This window comes from Cygnus olor, chromosome 2 (genome assembly GCF_009769625.2).
Source record: "Cygnus olor isolate bCygOlo1 chromosome 2, bCygOlo1.pri.v2, whole genome shotgun sequence".
Taxonomy (NCBI): domain Eukaryota; kingdom Metazoa; phylum Chordata; class Aves; order Anseriformes; family Anatidae; genus Cygnus; species Cygnus olor.
The window spans coordinates 150,522,213-150,547,241 of NC_049170.1; the positions used below are offsets into that span (position 1 = coordinate 150,522,213).

At 48.1% G+C, this 25,029-nt stretch overlaps 1 protein-coding gene and 1 long non-coding RNA gene across 32 annotated transcripts in view; one reads left to right on the forward strand and one right to left on the reverse strand.

The window, feature by feature from the left end:
• The first annotated feature begins 7,909 nt into the window (after positions 1 to 7,909).
• The window catches only part of LOC121064915, an 89,898-nt gene continuing 72,778 nt past the window's right edge, over positions 7,910 to 25,029 (forward strand). For 15 of the 31 annotated variants that reach the window (XR_005816775.1, XR_005816791.1, XR_005816797.1 and 12 more), the window contains exons 1-2: positions 7,923 to 8,140; positions 18,346 to 18,529. The gene's annotated coding sequence lies outside the window, so the exon portion shown is untranslated. Of the gene's footprint in view, positions 8,141 to 18,345; positions 18,530 to 25,029 lie in introns of all 31 variants that reach the window. The other 16 variants (XR_005816784.1, XR_005816800.1, XR_005816773.1 and 13 more) reach the window with 8 other exon arrangements.
• Positions 8,733 to 25,027, reverse strand: LOC121064918. Its single transcript, XR_005816808.1, has 4 exons — positions 24,882 to 25,027; positions 20,103 to 20,255; positions 15,879 to 15,986; positions 8,733 to 12,142 (listed from the first exon to the last, which is right to left on the reverse strand). It is a non-coding gene; the product is annotated as an uncharacterized LOC121064918 (long non-coding RNA).

Below are 25,029 nucleotides of genomic sequence, written 5' to 3' on the forward strand. Positions count from 1 at the left end.
CCTGGGCAACCTGTGCCAGTGCTCAGTGCTCAATGTCTTGGTTGTGTCCAGGGATGAGGTCACACAGAGCTGTTGCATGTGGTTTAACACAGAGTAAGTCAATTTTCAGAGGTGCCAAGAGTTTGTAGGTCCCATTGCCTCGGGCTGCAGTTGGGGATGCTCATCGCTTTTAAAGATCAGGCCAAAAAACCACTGCGGTTTTACTCTCCCAAAGAAATAATGATTTCTGGATGAAAAGATACCAGGGACGGGATAAATCTGGGGTACAGACAGATACAAGTGCACTGCCTGCCCTCTGCCATTCTTTCTGGGTAACTTTACACTCTGATGCACTCCGGCTCTCGGGGGAGTCAAATTTTCAGAAGCTCTCAGATGTCAGTGGATGCAAAGCTCAGCTGAAACCGAGCACAAATGGAAAATCCTCTCCCCTGGTCTCTCCTGACGCTTCAGGATTTGCTTTGATCTCTTTAAGATTTACCTGCTCCTCTCTGATATTCTCATCTCCATTCGCTGGTACCTGCTGTGACCACTTGGCACTGGGACAAACCATCACAAGCAGAAGATCAGCATGACTTCACCATCACGGGCTGAGAAAAAAAGACACATCAGACATCCCTGAAGGCTCAGGGAAGAGACTGGACACAGGCAAATAACAGCAAGCTGTATCTGTGCAGTGCTGGCCTTATGAAGTGATAGCCCATGATTATTCATGGGATGCTCTTTATACAAAGCTCTGCTTTTTCTACCCATCATCGCCGAGGTGAAGTTACACAGCGTGACAACAAAATGGGCTTCCCTGCCCAGTGGTGGAAAGGTCTTTTCCCAGCACGTACCACAGCATGCTTAGCTGGGTGGCTAAAAATGGTGTGTTGATTTTAACAGAGATTGATCGCCAACATGAATACACTGTCTGCCTAACTTCTCTGCTGGACGCTCAGCAGAGAGCCCAGCAAACCTTAAACAATGGGATTGTGTGTTGATTTTTGGATTAAAAGCTGCCTGTGGAAGAGCACGCTGAGAAAATGTGCTGAGAGCTCCTGCTGAAGGGGCTAATTCATAGTCTAGTCAAGTAGCTTCATAACCACGTCTATCATGAAAATTTGTTATCAGCATACTGTTTGAATCACAGATCAATGCACACTGATTTTGGCAAATCTAATTAGATTTGATGGGGAAGAACATGTTTGCATTTTTTCAGACTCTGCAGTTCCCGGCTCTTTATGTGTAATTTCATTTGGATTTGTTTAACAGTGATTAAGGGCTGTGAATCATGACACAGCAGAGATGCCAGCCGCGGTTATCCCACCCACTTAGCCAGCCCAGTCTGTCACCCAGCGCTGAGACAGCAGCCCGGAGACGGTCCCTCTTGGTTACGGCAGCAAGCAGGCAATGTGTGTGCCCTGTGTGGCCGCAGGCAAGGCATTTTGCATATCTGCACCTCAGTTTACGTATCTGTGAGCTTGGGTACAGCATATATATGCATCTCAGGGGAATTGTCTGACTTCATTGATCATTACTGCTTCTGAATTGCTTCCATTTCCTCTGCTTCCCCAGCACAGCGCAAAATTAACTATCATGGCTTGCGATGTGGAAGGGGCACAGCCTGGTACTTAGCTACTTGTGTGAATGCTGTGGCTGTCCTGCTTTCAGTTTTTGCATGTCCTATACAATTGCTAAAATCTCTTTGGGGGATACCAGCTGCATGGTTGTCTGGCTTGAGGCTCAGGACTCAAAATGGGTCACTCTTTGGGACTAAACTGGTGAACAGCTTATGAGAAGTGCCCAAACCTGGTACTTCTCCTTCATTCCTGCAGTCCAGTGCTTGTGGATTTTACTTAGTAGTTGTTAACCATCCACCCATATTCATATTTCTGTCCCAGGGGGAAATGTTATGCCTTGTAGTGTAGGAGCATCATCATCGTCATGGCTATGGAATGGGCTTGCGGCTCTCAAGAGAGCATCCTGCCCACACCGTGACCTCTTCCTTGGGACGTGGGAAGAAAGGGCCCCGTGGAGGCCAAAGGCTTGCTGCAGCCTGGGAGCAGATGCAAAGAAGGGTGTCGAACCAGGTCTCCCGCTTCTTAGGGAGGTGCTGGGGTGTTGTACAAGAAGCGGGCAGTGGTGCCATTGTCACCAGCTATGCTAAAAAGTAAGAAAGTCCCTAAATTACTCTTGAGGAAGATTACAGTGCTGCAGCCACAAACCATCCAGCACAAGGCCCCAAAGGACCCGGCCGAGCCCCAGCTCCTGCTCCAGGCACACCAGGTGGGTTTGGGGCACATCCATAAACAAGGTCTTTGGGAAGGTTCAGCTCTAAGAGTGGGTGTGTAGTCAGAAACTGGGCTTGAGAGGAGAGGGTCCAGTGCGTGTTTTGGCTCTTTGCCCTCTACACCCATGCTGCTGCTGGAGGGGCATCAAGCACTGCTCATGACATCGAGTTAGGTCTCCGCTGTGCCAGGAAGCCTGCTGTGACACTCCAGGGACTGCCAGTGTCATTCTTGCTTGAAAATGGTTTCTATGAACGTTGTATGTTTGTTATAGAGGGAGAGATTAGCGTAAAGGCTAAAAGAGTAAACAGAAAGGGAACGACCCTGGGGATACCACAGTGGTTTACACCAGCTTGGCTGGTCTGACCTGTTTCTAGTGTCTAACACAATCGCAGGTGCCAAAGAATAACCGACAAGTTAAACAGTTTCCTCTCTGATTTAGCAACAGGAGCCCGGTGTGAGGAGGGCAGGGCCCTGCTGCTCTCCCAGGAGCTGAGCGTTTCCCCCACGGGAAAGCAGGCACGAGGCTCTTCTCCGGAGCCTGGTGGTTCCTCCCCTGCTGCTTCTGTCCTCTGCTGCTGCCGAGACACACAGTCCCTATCTCAAGCTTCTCAAACTGAGCATCTCCTGGTGGACATCCCCTTGGCATGCCACGTCATAGAGTCACAGAATCACAGAATCATAGAAAGTCTTGAGTTGGAAGGGACCCCCAAGGTCCAAGGATCCACACAGGACCACTCAAAAATCAGACCAGGTGTCTGAGAGTGTTGTCCAAACGCTTCTTGAACTCCAACAGGCTTGGTGCTGTGACCACTGCCCTGGGGAGCCTGTCCCAGTGCCCAACCACCTTTGTGTGAAGAACCTTTTCCTAACACCCAGTCTGACCCTCCCCTGTCCCAGCTCCATGCCATTCCGTTGGGTCCATGTCTGTGTGGGACATCCACCTAACAGCACACCATTGGCTTCGGTGGACTTGTGCCATCTCCTGCAACCAGACCCACAACTCTTACCACCCATCTGATGACGTTTTCATGTCTTGGGCTTTCTGTCCCTGCTGACAGCACCACTTTCCACTTCCTCTCCCAGGCTTGCAGCTTCTGGCCTGATCTTTCGCCCTTCACACAAAACAAACAAACTCAGCTCCTTCTCCCCAAGGACTCAATCAGTGTCTTTTTCAGGGACTTCCTTGGGAAATCTAGCTGGGACCTGAATGGTGCTGCCTCTCTCTCCTCAATTCTCTCTTCCTTCTCTCACATTTGTTTTTTCACTTGTGATGCCAAACCTCCAGCTCACGGTTTTATTAACTCTCCCAAAAACTCAGGCATGCTCATCTCTGGGTCTACTTTCAATCCTATCAGTCCAGCACAAATTTAGTAAGGCAGATATTTGGTTTCATTTTTTTTTTCTATTGCTTTCCTGTTTATTAAATCACACCCATGCTATTCATCTGAAATTCCCTCCATAATTTCAAGTGGAGCTTTTGCACCTCTCTGTCCTATTAGATCATTCATGTTGCAGACTCAGAAAGACATCAGTTTAAAATGTCACTTTTTTTAATTATTATTATTATTATTTGTTTATTTATTTATTTATTTGAGTTCCACAGGCATGGAGAATATACAGAGCATCTGAATCACGTGCTCCTGTAGTTGGGCCATCTGAAGCAAGCCTGTTATTTCAATGCGTCATATCAACCCTCTTTTTTCGCTCTGGCGTCACTGCTAAGCTGCTCTGAATTAGGGCCTTAAGGAATCTCCTGCTCCTTGGAACATGTTCCCACTTCTTTGCCAAACGTCTTCCCTACAGTCTTTTAGAGGAGGATTCAGCATGCATTTCTGGGGTCTGAGCAACATCGCACCTAAGGGAGCTGTATTACAAAATCAATCCTCTCTCTGCTTCCTTTCTGCATTATATTTCTCTGTGCCCGATGTACTCCAAGAGAGGTGCCGACCTATGGTTATGGAGAATTCATGGAAAGGAACGGACGGGCAGAAATCCAGTGACATGTTTACATCAGAACAAAATTGTGTATGATCTGGGGAGTGAAACTGGTTATGTTGGTGCAATCTGTTGCCACAGCTTGGGGCAGGGATATTGCCTGAGTATCCATAGTACTACCATGACACCTTCCTCTTCTTTCCTCTTCCTCTTACATTCAACACTGAGAGCATATGGCAGGCAGTGGGAGCCTTTCTATCAGCTTCAGAGAGTTTCCAGTCTTTGCTCCTGCCCTGTTATCGCCACCTGCTCCTCGTTCTTGGAGCTTTGCACCCCCAAAAGTCCCGGATGAGTCACCATTGCCTGGGGACAGATCACCACTTGGAGACGGGAACGCATTTTCAGTAGATGAATATGAGTACTTAAATTAAAAGGCAGGGGAGTATAAATAAATTATGAGAAGCAGCATCACCTGGTACCTTTATTTTATCACAGTATGAATTTGAGATGGGTCAACACAACAGAGAGGTATGTGTAAGAGTGAGAAGAGCTGGTTCTGTCAAATCCTAACACCTGCTGCTGAGCAGATGGGCGGGCACACGCTTTGAATACATGCAGGATGGAAATTAGGTGTTTTCTGACCTTCGGAGAGGTGAAGTTCCAAGGTAATACCCCAGAAGCTGAGGTGAGGACAGGACACCAATGCTCACCTTGAAGGCTTTACGGCAGGCTGGTGGGAAATGACGGCTTCTAGTAGGAGAGCAGCAGATACAACAACCCAGCCCTTTCCTCCCAGCATTTGAGATCACATAGAGTTTGGGATGGCTCCAGAGTCAACCTGGAGCAGAATTAATCCCTGGATGATAGGAACTATGAAGTATTGCCGCGATGATGACGCATTCTCAGCTGTTTTTCCTTCTGTGTCTCCCCGTGCCCTGCATCTGGGACGGGGGATAACACTTTTCACCCCAGCCTCGTTGCACCTCCCTGCTCCAGAGGCCCATGCTCACCAGCTGGAGGCTGCCACCTCCACACCACGCTAATCATGGGCAGTACGGCTCCTGCTCGCCCCGCTGGCACCTCACGTCACTTGGCCAGCTCCGCACCTCACGTCACTTGGCCAGCTCCGCCTGACACGGATTAAGCAGCTCTCATGTGATCCCTGCAGCCGGCAGGGCTGGTACGGGCACAGACAGGGAAGCAACAGCAGGCTGCCGGAGGGCAGAAGCCTTCAGCTGGCACATATGTGTAAATATATATATATTTTTTTCAGCGTGCCCCTTGCTCTTCCTTTGGCCTTGTGAGAGCACATCACATTGTTTGGCCTTGGCCTTGCTGTGTTTGAGATCAGAGCAGTGCCACCGCCTCGCGTGGGCGTGTGGGGCTGTCACAAAGGTGATTACACTGATTGACATGGGCTGAGTTTATTCAGCCCGTAACGCTGGATAATTTGCAGAGTAAGACCACCATGCAGGCTGCAGAACTAAACAATGCAGGCACTGAGCTGATATTACACATGTCTGTGGAACATGACATGGCTGTGGGGTTTCGTCCTGCAATGAGACATTCAAGACTTTGCAGATCTCTCATGCCAGGGCTGGGGGGAACACTTGGTGGGCAGCCGCCACCCCACCTCCAGCCTTCTGAGTCTCCCCTGAAAGGATTATGACCCAAAGGGTGGTTAGTGGGTGCTCACGGGGTCTGCACCCTGACTTCCAAGCACCAGAGCTGCCTCACCGCGGGTGGCTGCAGCAACACATGCCGGTGGCTTCTCTGGGTAACTGGGCAACCGCTTCCAGCCTCCTCTGACCGACGTTCTCCTGGCCTGGCCATGCCAGGAGCCGAGGGTAGAGATGCTTCTGTTTCCTCACGGCATGCGGAGCTAGTGCCATGTAGCACACAGGTGAGTCTGGGGTGCTGGCAAACGCAGCTTCCCTTCAAGGTGATGCGTAACAGCAGCTCTGTGTGTGTTTTGCAGAAGAAGGAATGGAGTCCTAGGGAGAAAGGAGTGAAAACTCAATGTTTGGGGCTGTTTGATACATATTTCTCTTCCTCTCTGGCATCCAGGAGCTGTGAAGCAGCCATCAGGGCCTCGATAAGGGCAATATCCATATGGAGGCATATGGCCAGCTCAATGCTGCTGCTTCTCCCAGCCCTCAAAATGGGAATGCTCTCGGAGAAACCATGTGTGAGGCTGCTCTGGCACTTGGGCCCTTTCAGCTGATAGGACGATCCCTTGGTCCCATCAGGAACCCCAGATTTTGGTCTTTCTCCCAGGTTCACTGACCTCGGGAGGTCACTTATTTGGGGCTTGGGCTCCAGCCAGCTGGGGGAGTGTGGCCCAAAGCCACCTTCATGTCACCTCCTTTGCCCCACTCAGGCACAGCAGCTCCCTGTAGGTAGGTCGGGTCCCCCCTCTCAGGATGGCTCTCCCAGCTCTCACCATGAGAACACAAAGCTGTTTTTTTTCCAATCCATCTTGCTGTGCCTGGCTCAAACTACTGGACCACAGAGTCACTTTGGACAAAGCCTCATTTTGTGCCCTCATTTTGTACCTTTTGCATTTGCGATGACTGGGCTGTTCCTGCAGATGAGCTTTTTATTGCACCATTCAAAGCGCAGTCAGGGAGTTGGGACCATAATCACTGATTAATTGAAATGGTTCTCGCTATTCACATTTTCAGAATTACATCGAAAATCTCACCTGAGCTAGGTATGGACCTGTGCTGTGCAGGTGAACCTGGTGTGGCAGAGGTAGCTCCTAGCCCAGGCACGGCATCTGATGGGTACTGTTGGTGTGTGTGTGCAGCTGGGAGGACATGCAGCAGCTCCTGCTCCTTGCGAAGGTGCTCCTGGATGGAGCAAATATTGTGCTGAAAAAAAAAATATAAAAATCACCTAGCATTGAAGCTTCCAGTTCCAGCCCTGAACTGAGGAGGATGCCTTTCATTTCATAGAATCACAGAATCATTAGGGTTAGAAAAGCCCTCCAAGATCATCTGGTCCAACCATCCCCCTACCACCAATGTCACCCACTGAACCATGTCCCCAAGCACCACGTCCAACCTCTCCTTGAACACCCCCAGGGACGGTGACTCCACCACCTCCCCGGGCAGCCCGTCCCAATGCCTGACTGCTCTTTCTGAGAAGAAATGTCTCCTTGTTTCCAACCTGAACCTCCCCTGGCACAACTTGAGGCCATTCCCTCTGGTCCTACCACTGGTTACCTGTGAGAAGAGGCCGACCCCCAGCTCCCCACACCTTCCTTTCAGGGAGCTGCAGAGAGCAATGAGGCCTCCCCTGAGCCTCCTCTTCCCTAGACTAAACAACCCCAGTGCCCTCAGCCGCTCCTCATAGGACTTGTGCTCCAGAAATTTTTTTTACTTCTTACATTTTTACTTCCTAAAAGTAAGTAAATAAATAAACAAAAGGGAAAATAGCGCTTGTTTTGCCTGTATCGTGGAGATTTGCTCTGCTTTTACTGCTCCACCAGCATCCGCATTTTTGATTATTATTCCTCCCCCCCCCCCCCCCCCAACACTCTCCCTGCACTGCCAACCACCACCCTTTGCCCTAACGGGGGCTGCCTCCCCCCTCCTTTGATTTCGGGGAGGTGCGTGGGGACCCCCCGACCCTTCACCCCCTCCATCCATCCCCGGGCACTTCGCGAACCCAAAAAGAGGGGGGGGGGGGGGGGGGGCGGTGACGTCACGAGCCGCTCGCCAGCACAACGTTCCATTGAGGCGAGCGCGTGCTCCGCCGAGCACATGGGCGCTCCGCGCTGCCCTGCCTTTTTTATTTTCCTTTGCACCACGTTATGGCTTATTTTTATTTATTTTTTCTTTTATTTTTCATGCTCCCGGCCCTCCGGACCCCTTTCCCAGAGAGAGAGAGAAAAAGAAAGGGAGGGAGGTTTTGGGGGGGGAAAGGGCGCGGTGAGTACCGGGGCTTGCAGTTAACGGCGGTGGGGTGAGGGGAGGTTGTTTGCATGTGTGCTCTTTACTTCTTTTATTATCATTATTATTATTATTATTATTATTATTTTCCCCTTGCTTTAATCATTCCCCCCCCCCCCGCTGTGGGGCTCGCAGGTCGCGGTGGACTTTTGCAGCGTTGGCGCGGATGGAGGTGGGGAGAGGGTTTGTGTGTGTGCGTGTTTTTTTTTTTTTTTTTCCCTTTTATTTTTTATATATTTTTAAGTCTTTTTAAAGCGCTGGGGGCGACGGTGGGCTAAAAATAGAGCGTGCGGAGCCAAATCCCTGCGGATGGGGAGGCGAACGGGTCGGGATGCCTCCCATCGCGGCCATAAAGGTCGGCGGCGGTCGGCTTGCGGGAGGCTGGGGAATGCCCCGGCGGCGTCTCCCCCCCCCCTTTCCCCTGTCCCCCATACCCCGGCCCTACAGCCGGGGGGTGCTCCCCGAGGTCCTGCCAAGCCGTTTCGGAGCGGGGCAGCTCGGGGTGGGCAGGGGGGTCCGGGGGTGCCGGCTGCGGGGGGCGTTGGTGCTGCGCGATGCGCGCAGCCGGGGGGCTGCGGGACCCGGCCCGAGCCCTCCTGATGTCAGCTGGGTGCCACCGAGGCCTTAGGAGGAGGATGCGAGAGGGGTTTAGGCCTCCTTTTCCTTAAAAAAAGCCTTTTTTCGGTTTGTTTGTTTGCTTGGTTTTGGAAGCCCGGGTGAATTTGGAGAGGCCACATCTCCTGGCCATGGATAAGCGGCCTTAAAATGTTTTCATCGACGAGGCACTTCAGGACTCAAGTCTTAAACTAGCGAACTGTCGGCTAGTGCATCTTAAAATACCCTGCGGAGAAATGCCAGCAGAACTGATAATCCTGGCTGAAAGATGCTGGAGGCCTGCGCAGAAATCTCTTTTAATCACATTTGTGTTGACAAGTTTAGGCATGTTGGCCTGTCCACGTATCTGGTCAGAGGCAGGGCGGCGCGAACCCCGTGCTAGTTCCTTTTTGCTAATGTGTTCGTTCCAAAACAGGCATTATTTAAGGCACTGATTTGGAACGAAACATGCGCCTGATGAGCTTTTCCAGGGGTATGTTAGACTGTGTTAACCAATGTGTTGTGGACGAGTTATGGCTGTACGAAATGAGATTGTTTGTTCATCGAGCAGAAATAGGCTCGTCAATATCAGTTTGTGCCCCTGGTTTGGATTGTCATAACAGCACTAGTATCTATTGCTGTAAAATACAAGTATTTAAAAAAAAATCTAGCTCAGAAGTGTTGACATCTCTGTTAGAAATGATGTTGCAGTGCAATATTCAGTAACGTCTTACAAACACCATTTCCTTTCCACTGTGATTTTAAAAATTATATAATAAGCGTGTGTATTTTCCTAGCACGTGGACTGGTCAGATGCTCTTTTGTGCTAGGTGCTGTATATCTCTGATAAGTGCCAGTTCACACCCCAGGGACTTTGGAGTGTTTTTATGCATACTTTGCATCGTTTTAGAAACAAACCTCCAACTTTAGTTTTTTTTTCCCCCTCTCTCTCCCTTCTCTCTCACAGCATTAAGTCATAAGCTTACCCCTAGGTTAGCAATGTAATAATTCTGATAGATACGGCTGTGCCTTTGTGTATTTTAAGTTATATGAAGGTAGTTAGCTGTGCAGGTGCAATTTGCCAGCCATTGGGAATGTCTGTGTGCTTCTTAGGTGTGAAATAGGCCGTGCATCTTCACCTCAAGCATCCCTGCGCAGGCACAGCGAGAGCAGCGCAAGCTTCCTGCCTCCACAGGGCTGAAATGATTTTGCATCCAGAGGGCTGAAATGATTTTGCATCCCCTGCTCGGTCTGGGTGCTGATGGCCAAGCAGCGTGGGAGCAGCTCAGCAATAGTGAAAATAAGGGAAGGCTCAGGCCTGCCTCTGGTGAACAGCCCATCTGTTGCAAAAATGGATTATGTATATGAAGTGGTTCTTAAAATGGAAGATCGGCTCCTTGCGTGAACTTGCGTGCGTGGAATATAACTTTTGTGGGAGCTAACTGCTTTCTGAAACGGCCAGGAGCTGTGTCTGCTGATGGCGCAGCTCGTTTGTGCGGTCGTGTTTGTCTCTCCCTGTGCCTCTGCTGAACCAAAGCATAGATTTCGGTTTAATTATCTGCTATACTTTGAGCTTGTGCTTAATTCTTTGCAGGATCTGAACCATATCTTCCTGTTTTTAATCAGAATGCTTTGCAAAGAGGGCTTACAGTTCCCGGCTGCATGTATTTCACTGACGTTTACACCAAGAATTGCTGGTAGGGGAAGCTACCCATAGTGCCGAGGTTGTGGAGCAAGGGCAGGGAAAAATCCTATTTCTATAAACTTTTAATATATTGGCATATCTTGTGTTTTTTGTCACCTTTCAGATGAAGACGTTCAGTGTTTTACTACAGTATCACTGTTTTTCTGTAATTATCCGGTGCAGCTGTACTAGGAATTGCAAGGTAGGGCTTACACGAGTTACATCTCCATAAAAAAAATGTCAGATATATTTATCTATAGGTGTGCACACGCACAAACAGATATATTTCCCCCATTGGTCTGCGCAGGCGACAGCACAGACAGGCCACGACAAGGGGAAATGCTGGGTTTCTGTGACCTGGGAGGTGTTTCCGTGCCTTGCAGGAGCTCTGGGGGCTCATCTTTTGCTCCTGGCACGCGGATTTAGAGCAGGCTCATGCCAGCACCTGTGGCGTGGTGCACTGCAGCTTGGAGTGGTGCCAGAGATTTGGGGACGCATTCACCGAGGCTGCTGTCGCTGGTGCAAGTGACTGCTGCTTCGGGGCGGACGTCACGTCCAGCGGGTCAGTCCCCAGAGCGATGGAGGAGGACGAAGTGGTTTGTGTTTGCACCAGTTAGGAAATGTGGGGGGGGGTCTCTCTGAGCGTCGGGGGAGCCACCGAGCTGGTCTCTGTGCTCCTGCTGGAGGCGGGGGGCTTGCTGCCCCGACCCTCTGCTGCTGGCCCCGGTGTAGGGTGGCCACGTGGTGTGAGGTCCTGCTTTGCGAGCCGAGAAGGGTGCAGAGCTGCAAACAGAAATAGCACAGAGGAAGATGTGTACCTGCTCAGGAAGCTTTTGACTGTTTGCAGCAAGGTGATACAGATCTTGCTTTGAAGCACGGGAGGATGCATTATTTTCTGTCTCCTTGCTGGCTGATAGCTTTAACACCAAACACCTGCTTAGCTCCTGGCTAGATTTATGGAGAACGTGAGAGGGGGAATAAAGAAACAATCTGCCTCTTGGACCCATCACCCCAGTGTATGGGTCACGTTTCCCCTTGCCACAGCTGCCTCTATTCTGAGTCAGCCTGCCTTATGTAGCATAGTGCGTGGCGTCCTGGCAAGGCATACAGCAGTCCATGTGCAGCTCCCCGAGGTTTATTTATACGTATATACGTGCAGGTGCAGTGCCTGCCTGCCCTGTGCTTGCCATGCTCCCACAGTTCGGTGGAGGACAGCGTTTTTCGGAGTTACCAGTGTTGTGCTAAGGCAGCATTCCCGAGTGTTTCCTGAATTCTGTCTCCGGGAAGTGGCGGGGGACATTTGGGAGAGGGTCGTGGCTGCCTGTCGCTGTACATGAGATGGATGACAAGCAGTGAAGTGGTTACCTGGTGCCTCAGCTCCGCCAAGCCGAAGGGAGCAGCCACGAGGAAGGCAGGGTAACACAAGGCATCAGCCAGGTGTGCAGAGCATCCTCAGTTGTTTGCAAGCCAGAGCTGTATGAATGAAATGCCTTTCAACGCATCCCGAGGTGGTGCCGTATTCTTTAGATACAGGTGTGAGTATCGGTGTGGAGCTGGGTCTTGCAAATCAGGGGCTGGCTGCGTATCGCTTAGCGTTTCCCAGCAGGTTTGTCCTGCCTGTGCTGATGCCTGTGTTGTCACATCTCCACGGCTATTGATGTCTCAGATTTGTCGGCAGATCCTGCAGTTGCACCTCCCATCATCTTGAAGGAAAAATGATCCGCGTGTGAATTCCTGCCAGTGGAAATGCATCAGGCAGCGAAGGGCTGCGTAACGCAGCAGTGGGAGGCGTGTCTGGAATCAGTGGCTGGGGAGCCAGACGAGTCAGTAGGCAACTGGAATCTGAAGTTATGGCACAGGTCTTTAATTGCAAGGGGGTTAGCCACTAGAAGAAATGACCAAGAGGAGGGATGGGTTCTCTCTCTTGGTCATTTCTGCCTTAAAACCTGAGTTGGAAAAAGCAACAGAAATTTTTTTTTGTATGTAAACTAGTGGATGGGTTCCTGCAAATTGGCTCCCTTGCCAGGAAAAGGGAGGTTTGGCCATGGCTCCCCCTGCATCAGGGTTGTGTGGGTGGTGGGAGCTGGTCTGTGCTGCCAGAGGATGGGCCGAGGTGAGATGGGACTTGCAGAGCAGCCTGGTGAGAAAGAGCAGCCCAAAGCCCTGGAAGGACTGTGTGTTTGCACACAGGAGTGTCATTGCTACGAGATGTTTTGGAAGACAGCGTTTTCTTTCAGAGTCATCTCTTTGAATGCCTTGGTCAGGAAAACCTGGCGCAACTGCCCTTCTGCTTAGAAACCCTTTATTATATTCCCAGTCGGACCTGTGCTGGGGCCCTTGCTGTGCCAGGCATAGCCTGGTGCTTGTGCTCCAGATCCTGCACGTGGCCAAGAGCTGCAGGACATGGAGCGCTTCCCTGGGGGAGAAAATGGCATTGCCTGGGTCTTCACCTGCAAGCTGGGGGCTTGTCCGGGTGCTGGTCCCAGCCCCACTCCTGGGAAGGAGTGCAGAGGAGCCCCCCAAAGCTATCCTCTGTTTTGGGAGCAGAGGTTTCTACCTCAAGAGCAGTGCCCAGAGCTGTAGGCTGCTTCCTTAGGGATTGGTGGAGAGCAGAGGTGGGTGGAAGAGGCAAGATGACATCCCATTACACGCTGTGTGGAGCAGCCTGTGGAGACCCTTGGCATGATCTAGATTGTGCTGGGAGCCCCCAGGCTCTGAAGCAGTCCACTGCAAGGATCCAGTCCCATTTCCAGCCCACCTAACCAGCCACCATCATCTTCCCTTCATCAGCCAGGACTGTCCAGTCCACTTCTCCCTGGCTTCTTCTGAAAACCTTTTCCCTGCTGCTTGGCTTCCCTGGATAACTGCTGGTTTCATGCCAGGGACACATTTTAGCGTTACCGGTGGAGTTGAGCTGGTTAAGGGTATGTCATGCCAGTAACACCTTCAGTGCGGATAGAGCATCGCAATTCTCTGCGGTGATAGAAGCCATCATGTTAGAACTGTTACAAGTTCTGCTAAAAGGGGATTTTTGCAAGGTAGTGGGATCGCTGTGTTTGGACTGGCAGGCCTCTTCGTATGGATGAAACCTTGGTCTGAGGAAGGGAAATGGAAATGTCTCCACATCCCAGGTTGTTTCCTTTGATCCTGTGGGGATCCAAGTGGTGTTGGGCTGAAAATCCTCCATTTAGCATTTTATGCTTAGCAGTGATGTCTCTGCCCCAGTAACTGTCCTTGGTTAGGTGGATTTCCTCAGGCGAGCATTTTTGAAAGATGTGTTGGGTAGATGAGGCTTATATGCTGCATGGGTTTGGAAACCCTACAGGTTCAAATTCATCTGGAAGCAGGTATCCAGACCAACCCCATCGATACCTGCCTGTGTTCTGCTTGATTTTGTTTTCAGAACATTTTGTGTCTTTCCTTAAGTCTCAGTAGCTGGACTTCAAAGATTGCTTGCCTTGCTTTTTTCTTACAGTTAGGAGGACTGAAAGTTTTGATCTTTTCACTGATGCTGTAGGGGAAGTGCCCTGTGCGGTCTTGTATAAATCTCAGCTGGGGCTGGGGGACAGTTGTCAGTAACTTAGAAGAAGAAGAATCCAACTTAACAGAATGTAAAAGAAAATGCAACAACCAACAACTTCTGATCGACTCAACGCTTTGAATTTTGAGCCACAGGTTTGATCATACTGTAAGCATCTCCTCTTGAAAACGGTGGCTGAGCAAAATCTGTGCCAAAATAAAATGCATTGTATTGCCTTGTGCAGTGCCCTGCCCAGGCAGGGGCGAGCCCTATGGGGCAGGACTTGGTGAGCAGCTGGAAAGGGCTTGCCAGCTGTGCGAGGAGAGCGTGGCTCAAGAATTTGGAGCCTTACCGCCTGTGTAGGGACTGCTCCCTGTGTGTGCCTGCAGGTCATCAGCACGTAGACCCCTTGGGGTGTGCTGCTGATTTCTGGGGTGTTTGGACATGATACAGTAAAGATGTGAATGAGTGCTGTAAGGCAAGGAGTGAAACGTGGGTATCTCAGGACTGTGAAAGCTGCTTAGGGAAGGTGGCTTTTCCTGGAGAGCTTTCTGCCAGGTGCTGTGTCCTCACAGTTTGGTGTTCGATCCTATATCGCTGTCCTCTGGCAACCGGTGAGCTGCTGATGTAGAAACGTGCTGCTGTGCGCTGGTTAATGTGGTGGAAACAGCAGCTGTGGGCTCGTGCCTGGCCTGTGTCAGAGCGTGTGGGACGTGGAGCAGCGGCCAAAGCCCAGGCTGCCCTCGAACCCTTTGTATTTTGTCTCTTCCACGTGGAAACATATCTAGCATGGGTCCCTCTTTGCTAATGTTAAAGTTTGGCAATGATAGAAGTGAATATATTTTTAATATTAACTGTGTTACAGACATAATGTTTATGAATGTAGCCCTGCTGCATTCCCTAGACGTGATAGAGACCCTAACATTTATGATACGTCAATGTAGCCCTGCTATAGCAGACCCTAGACATGACAGACTAAAACCCCCTTGTTTCAGTTGATTATATAAACAGGTAGTCACACGTATCAATGAAGTGATCGGTAATTTATCACACAGAGCAAACAGCTACTGTACATCCTTTTGGAAATATTTAGTAACATTTCCAGCCTCATTTAAATAATAACAGCTTGTTTATTTTTCTTCCTCCTACATAAGGGTAGGAAGGTGTGAAATACACTTTCCCAGACATGATCATGAGGGGAGCAAAGGCCACGAGCTTGGTGCTGCGGCACAGGTGACTTGAAACACCGCTCTGAGGCTTTCAAATGGTGATGTGTTTGCTTTGTGAGTTGCTGGATAATTTCATTTACAGGTATCTCACAACTGGCTCTGGTTCTTATATTAGCTTGCTTTTAGGTATGCGGTGTGTAAAGCTTCAAATTTTTCTTAAACATTAAAAAGGCTGCTATTAGATGATATAATAATACTAACAAAAAAGTATGTGCTTGATTTTACAGAGGAAAATAACCAGTCTTGTTTACAAGATAGATAGGAGGTTGGACTGGAGACCCCGGGGGGTTCTTCCTACCAACAGTTCTCTGCTTCTGTGGTTACTGAGGGAAAAATGGAAAAGACAAGCTTCAGGTCTTGGTTTGTGGAATGAAATGGAAGGAGGCCCAGCTTTCTGGAATGCACATGATTAGTAAATAAATACAATTAAGATTAGAAGGAAGAACATTAGAAGGAGAACTGTGTCTCCCCGTAGGGCGAAGAGTCTGTACCAGGTCCTATACCTATACCTGCAGCCCCCCACAAGCACCCAGCACGCCCGATGTGGTAAGATGGGCGAAGGCTAAGCTGCTACTTGAAATTTGCTGCTTTGGTGAAGGTAGGGTTGATACCTTGGACCAGTGCAAGCACAACAACATGAGTCAGATCAGGAATTCGATGTGTATGTAAAGGTGCTAAAGTAAATCATACTTGCACTTGTGTGGTGTCTTCTGAACTGCTGCTCGGGTGCAACTGAAGGAAACGCCCCAGCACCTCGGTGAGAGGAGGAGACGATGATGCTTTTTGCCGTCCAGGAAGCTGAAGGAGTGAGAAGTTAGTTTTGAAATGTTTTCCATATCTTGATTAGTTAGCGTTAAGACCCACCAGAGCTGGTTGTCACAGGCAGCTTGGATAGATGGTGGGGTTCCCCGTGCTCAGCTGTGGGCAGGGTGTGAGGGCTCTGCCCTCAGCAGCCATTTCTTCTCCTTCCTCTTCCGCTCTTCGTCTTTGAATTCATCAGGGCAGATACTGTGTTTGTACGTTTGTTCACAGTGGAGGACTGCAGGGCCCTGATGTCACCTTGACCCTCAGAGCTTCGCTGAGATAGTTGGGGTCCTGTACAAGCTTGTTCTGTACCAAGCTTGGCATCGTTAGAGATGGCAGCGGTGACTTTGGTAGGCTGTCTTTGAGGGGGAGGTCTGGTGACTGCAACCAACACTACTGGGAAGGAAAAAACTTGAAAACTTTTCGCCAATTAGCTCTGTGAGGTCATGGAAGTGTTGAAGGACTGGAAATAAAATCTCCCTTAGCTCCTAGCTTAGTGTGGAAGGAAAATGTGAGTACCAGCTTTTCATCACCCATACCGCAGTCTGCTCCCATTCTTCCTATGGAGGTAGGAGCAGGAGGAAAAGTGGAAGGGAAGGGAGGTTTACAATAATTTTATAATTTTAACTTTAAAGTTAAGTGCCTTAAGTACAATTTACAGGTTACTAAGTGGTAATGTGAGTATAACCATCTTTCAGACAGGTTGCAGACTATTTGGAGCCCAAGATGCTGTACCTTAGCATAAGGCATAACGTATTGCTTTGTGTTGTACGCTGTGCACTACTCTTGGTGCCCTGTGTCCCTGTGTTCTTTTTAAATTTTGATGACCTAAGAGATTTTTAGCAAAAACCTTATTTTGTAGGATGTTCTCAGTAACTTCTACTGAGTATTTTTCTTGGATACTTTTGTGAGATATATTACAATAAATAGGATTTAAATTCTTTTTATTCATAAAAGCATAGTGTGGTTTGTGATGGGAGGGGCCTTTAAAGATCATACAGCCCCCCTGAGATGGGCAGGGACATCTTTCACTAGGTAGGTTGCTCAAAGCCCCATCCTCAGCTTCTGTGGACAACCTGTTCCAGCATTTCATCACCTTCATTGTCAGAAATTTCTTCCCTTGAGTAACTGCTAACAGCACCTCACAGAGCAAGCTGGTGTAGAAAGGGACAGTAAGGCAGAGGGATTAAACAACCTGCCGTCACTTGTGCTGATCCACCATGACTGGGAGAGCTTATAGTTGGTCTTGGTAATGTAATAGTGTTAGGAGTGCTAATATTCACAATAATGAACACCTGTATCTTGTCCTGCGTAGAATATAGGGATGCTGAGCATTTAAAATGCTGTTGTCTCCACTGTGGCAGCAGAAACAGCCTAAGATACCAACAGGGACAGGGTTGGTGTGTGGGATCTGGCTCGCAGGCCTGGACCCTCTCTGTTATGCCACGCTCTCTTGAAAGTCTTGAAGTTTGGGCTAAATCTATTTTAGGTCTCCTTGAGGCATGGCAAAGCCTGTAGACACATGAAATACTGCTTGTAACATCAATATTTCTTCGGAAGATATGAAAGCATTTCAATGCCTATTAGCAACTGGCAAACATTAAGGTTGAGCTCATGTAGCTGTGGTTTCACCAGAGGCTTGGCAGGCAGAGGAGGTCTGCCCAGGGAGGTTCCCAACCTCCCTCCACCACGGCAGGCCCCAGTGGGTCCAGAAGAAGGAGCTTGTAATCATGTTCACGTCCTTTGGGGTGGCTGGTACCCAGGGAGAAACAATGGTACTGCCTTCTCCCCCCAGTTTCCGTGCTTGGGGCACTCAAGGGTGATGATAAACCTTAGCTCTGTTTAACCTTTTGCACCTAGCTGCTGCCAGAGAGACAAGCTGTTGGACACTGTTGGCTCAGGGTGAAGAGCAGCTCTCTGAGGCTGAGCTCCAGCAATGCAGAAGAGCTGACAGGCATGAGGAAGGGGCTGAAGATTCTGCTGCTTCCCTGATGGCTCCATTGCACATCCACAGCTGGTCACTTAAGTTGGTAGATTAGGAGTGGCCTTGAACTCTTCCTGATGATAAACTCTTCTCTAACAGTGCCTGTGTTTCCAGCATCTCTGTCTGATTGAGATGTTAAATACCATCTTCCCAGGCAAAGTACTGGTCTTGGTTATGCTGACATTCATTGCGTCTTGTCTTGACAGCAGCAATGATAGACCTGAGTAGGGAGCCTGCAAACAAAGGAAACTCCATCCAGACCAGAAAGCTGCAGTCCATCTCTGCAGTGTGGGCAGCTTGCGATGCCTTTCTATGTAGGCTTCTGTTGGAAATACAGATAAAGTCGAGGTCTTCTGTTCTCTTTTCAAGGTGCTCCCTAGGTCACCTCAGGTAGCAGAAAGACTGCTTAAATCTTTGTGCCAGAGACTACAGGAGTTTTCTGCAAGGAAATGGAGCTCTGCTCTCTGAGGGCCCAGTTTCACATGGAGGGACTGGACAACCCAGGGTGATAAGGACCACCACAAAACTCATCATATTCTGCTCCAAGTGCAAGGTATGTTGTCCCTGACAGTCCTTTTTCTAAATATACAGCCATGTTTCATATAATGTTTAAAGATAGTTAGGGAGCACCCAAGCAAAACCAGGCCCTCCACTGCTGGGTTGGAAGAAAGGGGAGAAATAACATGTATCAGATGTGAGTTCATTACTTAGTACATTAGTTGAAAGATAATCTTGTGATGACTTCAGTCTTTAACCTGAGCATTGAGGAAAACATATTTGACTGGAATTTCCATTACCTGCAGTGATTTGTGCCTTTTCAGAATATATATATATAAAAGAGGAAGTAATAAGATTGAGGTAAGTGCCCAGACATCCTTAACTCTGTCCTGCCTTTCCGCTCTTCACCCTCTCCAAACTAGCGTTAATTACCAGGAATTTTCTGCACAGACAAGATTGAGGTGTAACACCCTATCATGTTAATATGGTCAAAACAAATCATTTTATCTACCTGATGTGTTAAATGTTAAATTACTATATTTAATTACTTTACCTCATTTACCACCCTGTGGATGGACTCACAGAAGTAATTCACATATGACTCTTGGTCCCCGTCTGTTTTGAATTTCCTAAAATGTGATATTTAAACAAACCAGCATGCAGAAAAGGAATTGTGAAGTCGGGAACATGGTGGACATTGTGGCCACATTAGCTGAGGTTGTTCTCTGGGTGGTTTGATGCATGTGGTGATTCTGATATGGGTTAGTACTTAGTAGTTAAGGTTAAGTAATGGGGGATCTTTGCACTATTTCCATTAGTGGTTTAAGTGGGAATTTGGAGAAGAGGGAATGGGTGGGTCTTTGCTCATGCTCTGTTGTGGTTCAGCCCTTCCCAGATGCCTTTTTAAAGCAAGACTTTTGGATGTGCCCATCCAGGATTGCCATGTATGCTGAGGGGATGCTATCTCCTTTCGCATGTCTCTTATTCCACTCTGCTCGGTCTGCCTTATTTGCTTTTACTTTCTATCTGTCTATTTTTTTGCCTTGGTCATTGGGTCTCTGGGACAGAGACTGGCCTTTCTATTCTGTTTTTATATAATGTCGAGCACAGAAAGACACATTTGGTATCTCAAGCTCTCGGTGGTGCTGTATTTAATGCCAATATTAGCGCTGATAGTCCTCCATGGCTCTCTGTGCATGCATGATGTGTAAGCTGTAAACATGCTGCCCTACTGTGAGCTTTCTTACATGGCTTCTGTGTTGTTTTTGCTGTAAGAAAAAACCTCTCTGTGGAAACTGTCTGTGCTGACCTGTCTGTCAGAGGCCTTTGGTGAAGCGTTCATATCTATTCAGGGCAACACAGGTAAAGCACAGCACAATTCTGCTTGGGTGTGTATGTATATATCTACATCTAAATATGTTTTAGGTATGTTTATATAGACAAACACTTGTGAAATCATTGTTGCTTTAACTTTCTAGTTGCTTCTTCCTCTTAGTTTCCATCCACTTCTCTTTTTCTGTTCCACTTCATGTTAGAATTTTATGCCTGTGGTGTTTTTCATATGAGTATTTCCCTTTTTTCTTACCTTCTTTCCTCTTTTTTTCCTATTCTGGCCATTCATTGCTTACCTTTTGCTCTGCATGTTTCTGCCTCCTTCTGCTCCAAGGTGTTTTATAATTCCTCTTTATAATTTCTCTTCTGTGCGGCTGGTACATTCTCAGAGACAGATTGGCCAAGCATCCTGGTAGCATCCCTGCATGCCCCTGAGAGCCAGCTGCTGCCTGAGGAGAGAAAAAAGGAATAGGGGAGCTGGAGCTGCTCCCGTTTCTCTTCTCTGTAAATGAGTGCTAACCTGTCTGTTTTTTCTTCTCTTACTGGCTTCAGGTTGCAGCTTGTAGGCAAGTATAATGCACCTCAGACCCGATGGAAAGAATTGAAGCAGGGCATAAGCGTGGTTAATGGCCATAGTGCTGCTTCCCTACATTGCTGGTGATCTCAGGCTGTGCTCAGAGCTCTGGGCCTGCATTCCAGCAATTAGCTCCCTTATCTGTCTGCTGCTAATTTTAATGGCATTCCGGCTTGCTGCAAGCCTGGGGCTTTCCACCCTGGTTTTGAACCTGTTTCCCCTCCTCCTGAGGGATTTGGCCCCCATTTGGGCTGATGTGGTGCGGTGTGGGAACAGAGGGCTCCTGGGGGTGCCAGCAGCTGAGCAGGCTGGTTGGTGTGTGGTGGTAACAGCTCGATCTGTCTGATCAGACCCTGTCCCTGTAAGAAAATGCTGCATGGGGACAGCATGTGGCATTGCCGGCCCCACAGCATGGGGAGCAGAGGGAATTTTAAACAGAGCCGAGGCACCGTCCTGTACAACACTTGCAATTTCCATGAAAGCAGCAAGAGCTGTAAAGCTCAGCGTCTTTTAGTTTGACTTGTCGGCTATAAAGCCGAGTGTTTTGACTGCTTCTGATTATAGAAGCGTAGGGATCTGAAATAAGGAAATGCTTTGATGTTGGCAATTTGAAGAACATGCTCAATATCAGTTTGTGGCAGGCGTTTTATTCTTGGCTGTGTTAGCCCCATGGGCCCAGGGCAGCGAGCGAGTCGGTTGGATGGCTTTGCTTGCACAGCTGTTTTTTTCCAAAAAATCCCAGGACTCAGCACTGCATTTCCCGTGCTGGGAAGCCAGCGCTTTCCAGGCCGCTGTTTGTGGCGTTGGCAATTGTGCCCGAGCATTTCTCCAACGGGTGGCAATTCCTGAACGTGCTCAGCCCGCGCTCCTCGGAGGTCAGGTCGGGTGATCTCTCTAACAAGCGTGGTTTATGCGTGTCTGTGGAGGGGGCTTTCGTTTTGGTGGCAGTCGCCTCTTAGGAAGATGTAACGCGATCACAGAAATTTTAAGGGGTATCAGCAGGGTGAATGCCCAGAAGCCAAGCTCCAGACCCAACAGTTCATGTTGCTGATAATATGTGAGACTTCTTAAACGAGCTGTAAACACTGAGTGTTGTGTTTCATTCAGGATGACTCTTCATTTTTTTTTTTTTTTCTGAATGTCTCTGCAGTGCAGACTCCTCTCCAAGCGGTGATGCGTCCTGTCCACCCGCCTCTGTCCCTGCTGGGCAAGGGGCTATTTCAGGACACGTCCATAACTTGATCTTTCTGGTGACTCTTGCCCACAAGGACCAGCTAGTGCCAATTGTTAGGGTGGATTTCTATTTTCAAGACCCTGGGGCCTGATCCTGTTTCCCTTGCGTGCCTGAATGAGTTTTTTTTTCTCTGGTTTAGTTCAGAGTGGCAGCAGACTGTTTATCTAACAAAGAGTTTGGTGGTGCTGTCTGTCCCACATGCCCATGCAATAGCACGTGAACTTTACCAGCTGCAGCCTTCAGCATGGGGCTGTTTGACATGGGAGGTGCAGAGACCTTGCCTTGAAATGGGTAAGGAGCGAGTCATGTCTGAGGTAGCCTGGCAGGAGGAATTGTTTTTAAAAGCCAGATCTACTTAATGCAGAGCTGTCACCATCCGGGGTTGTTCCAGGTTAGCGTTGATGGCGATGCTTGCACTCCTGCTACTCCTACGTTTTGGGCTCAAATGCAACAGACCTGCAGTACTGGGGCAGATACTGGTGTTTTTCTTATACAGCATCCTGTTGCTGGCCCTGGTCAAAGCCAGATGTTTTAGAAGAAAGTGGGTGAAAGTGAAATAGATGGCTAGAAATTGGCCACATCAGATTGTTTTCTACCACAGCATTTCAAGCTCAGGCTGGCGTGTGCCCAAGTCATGCCTGCGCACTGGAGAGATTGTTTATGAGTTGTAGGTGGCAGATTTCAGCTAGCTTACAGCATCTAAACAGGTAAATATTTTTTTTTTCCCCTCTCTTTTTTTTTTTTTTTTTCCCCAGTATCTAAGTGTGTGGCCTTTGCTGCTTCAGTGTCTCTTTTAAGCAGCTACAAAGTTTTTCTAAATGAAATATGTTTCTAGGCTGAAGTTGAGAGATAAGTATGGCTCTGAGCTAGTGAATTGAAAGAAGGGCATAGTAAGTGTTATGTTGCCTTGCCCAGTATTTTTTTTCCTTGTTTTTGTGGTAATTCTGTTCTGACTTAAAATGGAAAACCTCCTGAAAGACGTTATTTTTCCTGTTAAAAGAAATTACATGCTGGAATGCCATTCACTGGTTTATGCTGCAGCCAGTGAAGGATTAGAGCCCCCCACCCCTCTTTTTCAGCCGAGTGCAGTGTGTTTGGAAAGCAGACGCGTTTGCAGCTGAGCCAACTGTAATAATAATAATTCAGGTTGAGAAGCGCAGAGCACCCTGTGATTAGCAAAATAATTATTGCATACTGTAGAAATTGAGAGATGTTTTTTGACATAGCAAGAGGAACATATGTTGCAGCTGCTTCGAGAGGCAATCAGCTCATGTCACCCTGTTGATGTTTTCAGCATACAGTTTTGTGCAGGAGCCGCACTGAGCAAAGCAAGCTTGTGAAAGGATGATTGCCTGATTGCCTTTGAGTTTTCCAGTGAATTCTGCTGATAAATGATGAGCCAGAAAACTTGTAAATAAAAGTTTTACATACTGTGCTCTGATCCCCATGGTAATTTTTTTTTTTTTTTATTTTAAATTTGGATTCAGTTGCTGCATATGTTTTCTCTGCCTGCCAGGAGACCAAACTTTGACTCTAACACTTAAGAAATGGGATAGGAAGTCTTCCAGAACTTTTCCTCTATGGGTGCTAGCTCAGATTCAGGTCGGTGTGATTGTGACAGAAGTCTCTATTACACGATACTGCTCTGACATTTATAAAGTGAGTTCCTAGGCTCGTTGCTGATTACTTGCTGCCTTAAAATCTAATCTACCCTTCTGCATAACAGCAAACCATGGATTTTATGCATACTTTCCTTTGATGTTTTGTCAGCAAGGCTTGATAAAGAGGGCGGGGTTTCTCAGGCTGTGTGCTGCTGCCCTGGTTTATCTATCTCAACCTTTGGCATTGGAGCTGTGGGGCCCTTCCTAAGACCTGCCTCACTTCCGTCGTCTTTGTGGCTTCAGTGGCTTCGTGCTGACCATTTTGGGTATCTGAGCCGTGTGGTAGTGACAGATGCATCTCAAAGAGTTGGTACTTTGGGCCATCCTTGCTGCTTCTCTGGCAGTGCAGTGAGCCGGTGTGGCAAACTGAGCCAGCCAAAAAACAGCAGAAAATTCGGTGAAATTGTCATGGTGTGGAGGCGTAGTGGGAAAGAGCAGAAACAGCTACCTGTGTTGGTGAGGCTGAAGGGAGATTTAGTGGTGGATCTGGGGGGTTCACACCACATCAGTGTTCTCAGTACCTGGGAAACATTTCCTATGGGCAGTGCTGGGCTTCCCCAGCCCTGGGCTGTGGTTCTCTGCCTGGGCTGCTGCCCAACCTGTGCACCCTGCCCCTTTTTTAATAGTTTATTTGTATATGAATACTGCACCAATATAGATAAGACTTTTTAAAAAAATATAAGCTGATTTATTCCTTTAAGAGTACCCTTTATTTTATCTGAAGTCTATTACTCCCCTCTAGATCTCTTCAAAACTGCCTTAAGTATTTGCATAGAACTTGTTTAAGTAGGGCCCTTATTTTCCCCATGACACCTGCTACTGTAATAGACAAATAATAATAATTATAGAAAAGTCTTAATTAGGCTTGTTTTTCTTCAGGCAAGCAGGTGGAGTATGTCCTTTGATCCCTTCCGACCTTGTTTTCTCTGATTTCATGTTTTTCTATATATCTCTTTTGCTGACAGTAATCAGAAGTACTCTTTTTGCTTTATTACAGCACACATTTTTCCCTGATTCAAAAACAGCCTTTTTTGTCTGTATGCAACTGAACAAGCCCTTGAGTTAATACCACTGCATGAGGTTCAGGAAAGACCAGTGAACATTTTTCTAATAAGAGGATATTCTGGTCCTCTTGATAATCAGCCCCCCATTGTAAAGTCTTTTTGAGTCACAGGTTTAAATCTTTGTTCCAGTGGAAAGGATTTTTATGGTCAGCCCAAACAAGCATTAAATCATGTTTTTTAGCAGAGTTGCTTAAAATAGTACAGATACTGAATCGGAAGAGTGACTCCAAGGGAAAAGAGAAAAAGTTGAAACAATACATATCAAGGTTTGGTGGCACAGACCTTTTGTTCCACCCCAAACCCTGATAGAAATTTGGCAGAGGCAGCAGGCTGGTTTCCTTGCTGTGAGACAGTGCATGCTTCAGATGGGTCTAAGGGACTGGATTTAGATCTTCCCTGAGGGTGGTTACTCCCCTTTATTTAGGGATTCCAGTAAAGTACTTTGGCATAGTTTGCACTGGTTTTCTTCTATGAAACCTGATTCCCTTGCTTCCTACACCCTTCCTGTATTTGGAGGGAAAAGGCTTTTCTGGAAAACGTACCTGCAGTTTGGAAATATGATGTCTTTTCAGGGTTTTGACCTCTTATTTCCTTGCCCTTCTCCCATACTGCTTAGGCAAGTAAGACTGCCCAAAACAGACCTGTAACTCTTCACACCAGTTCTGCACAGCTTATCTATTGCATTTGCTT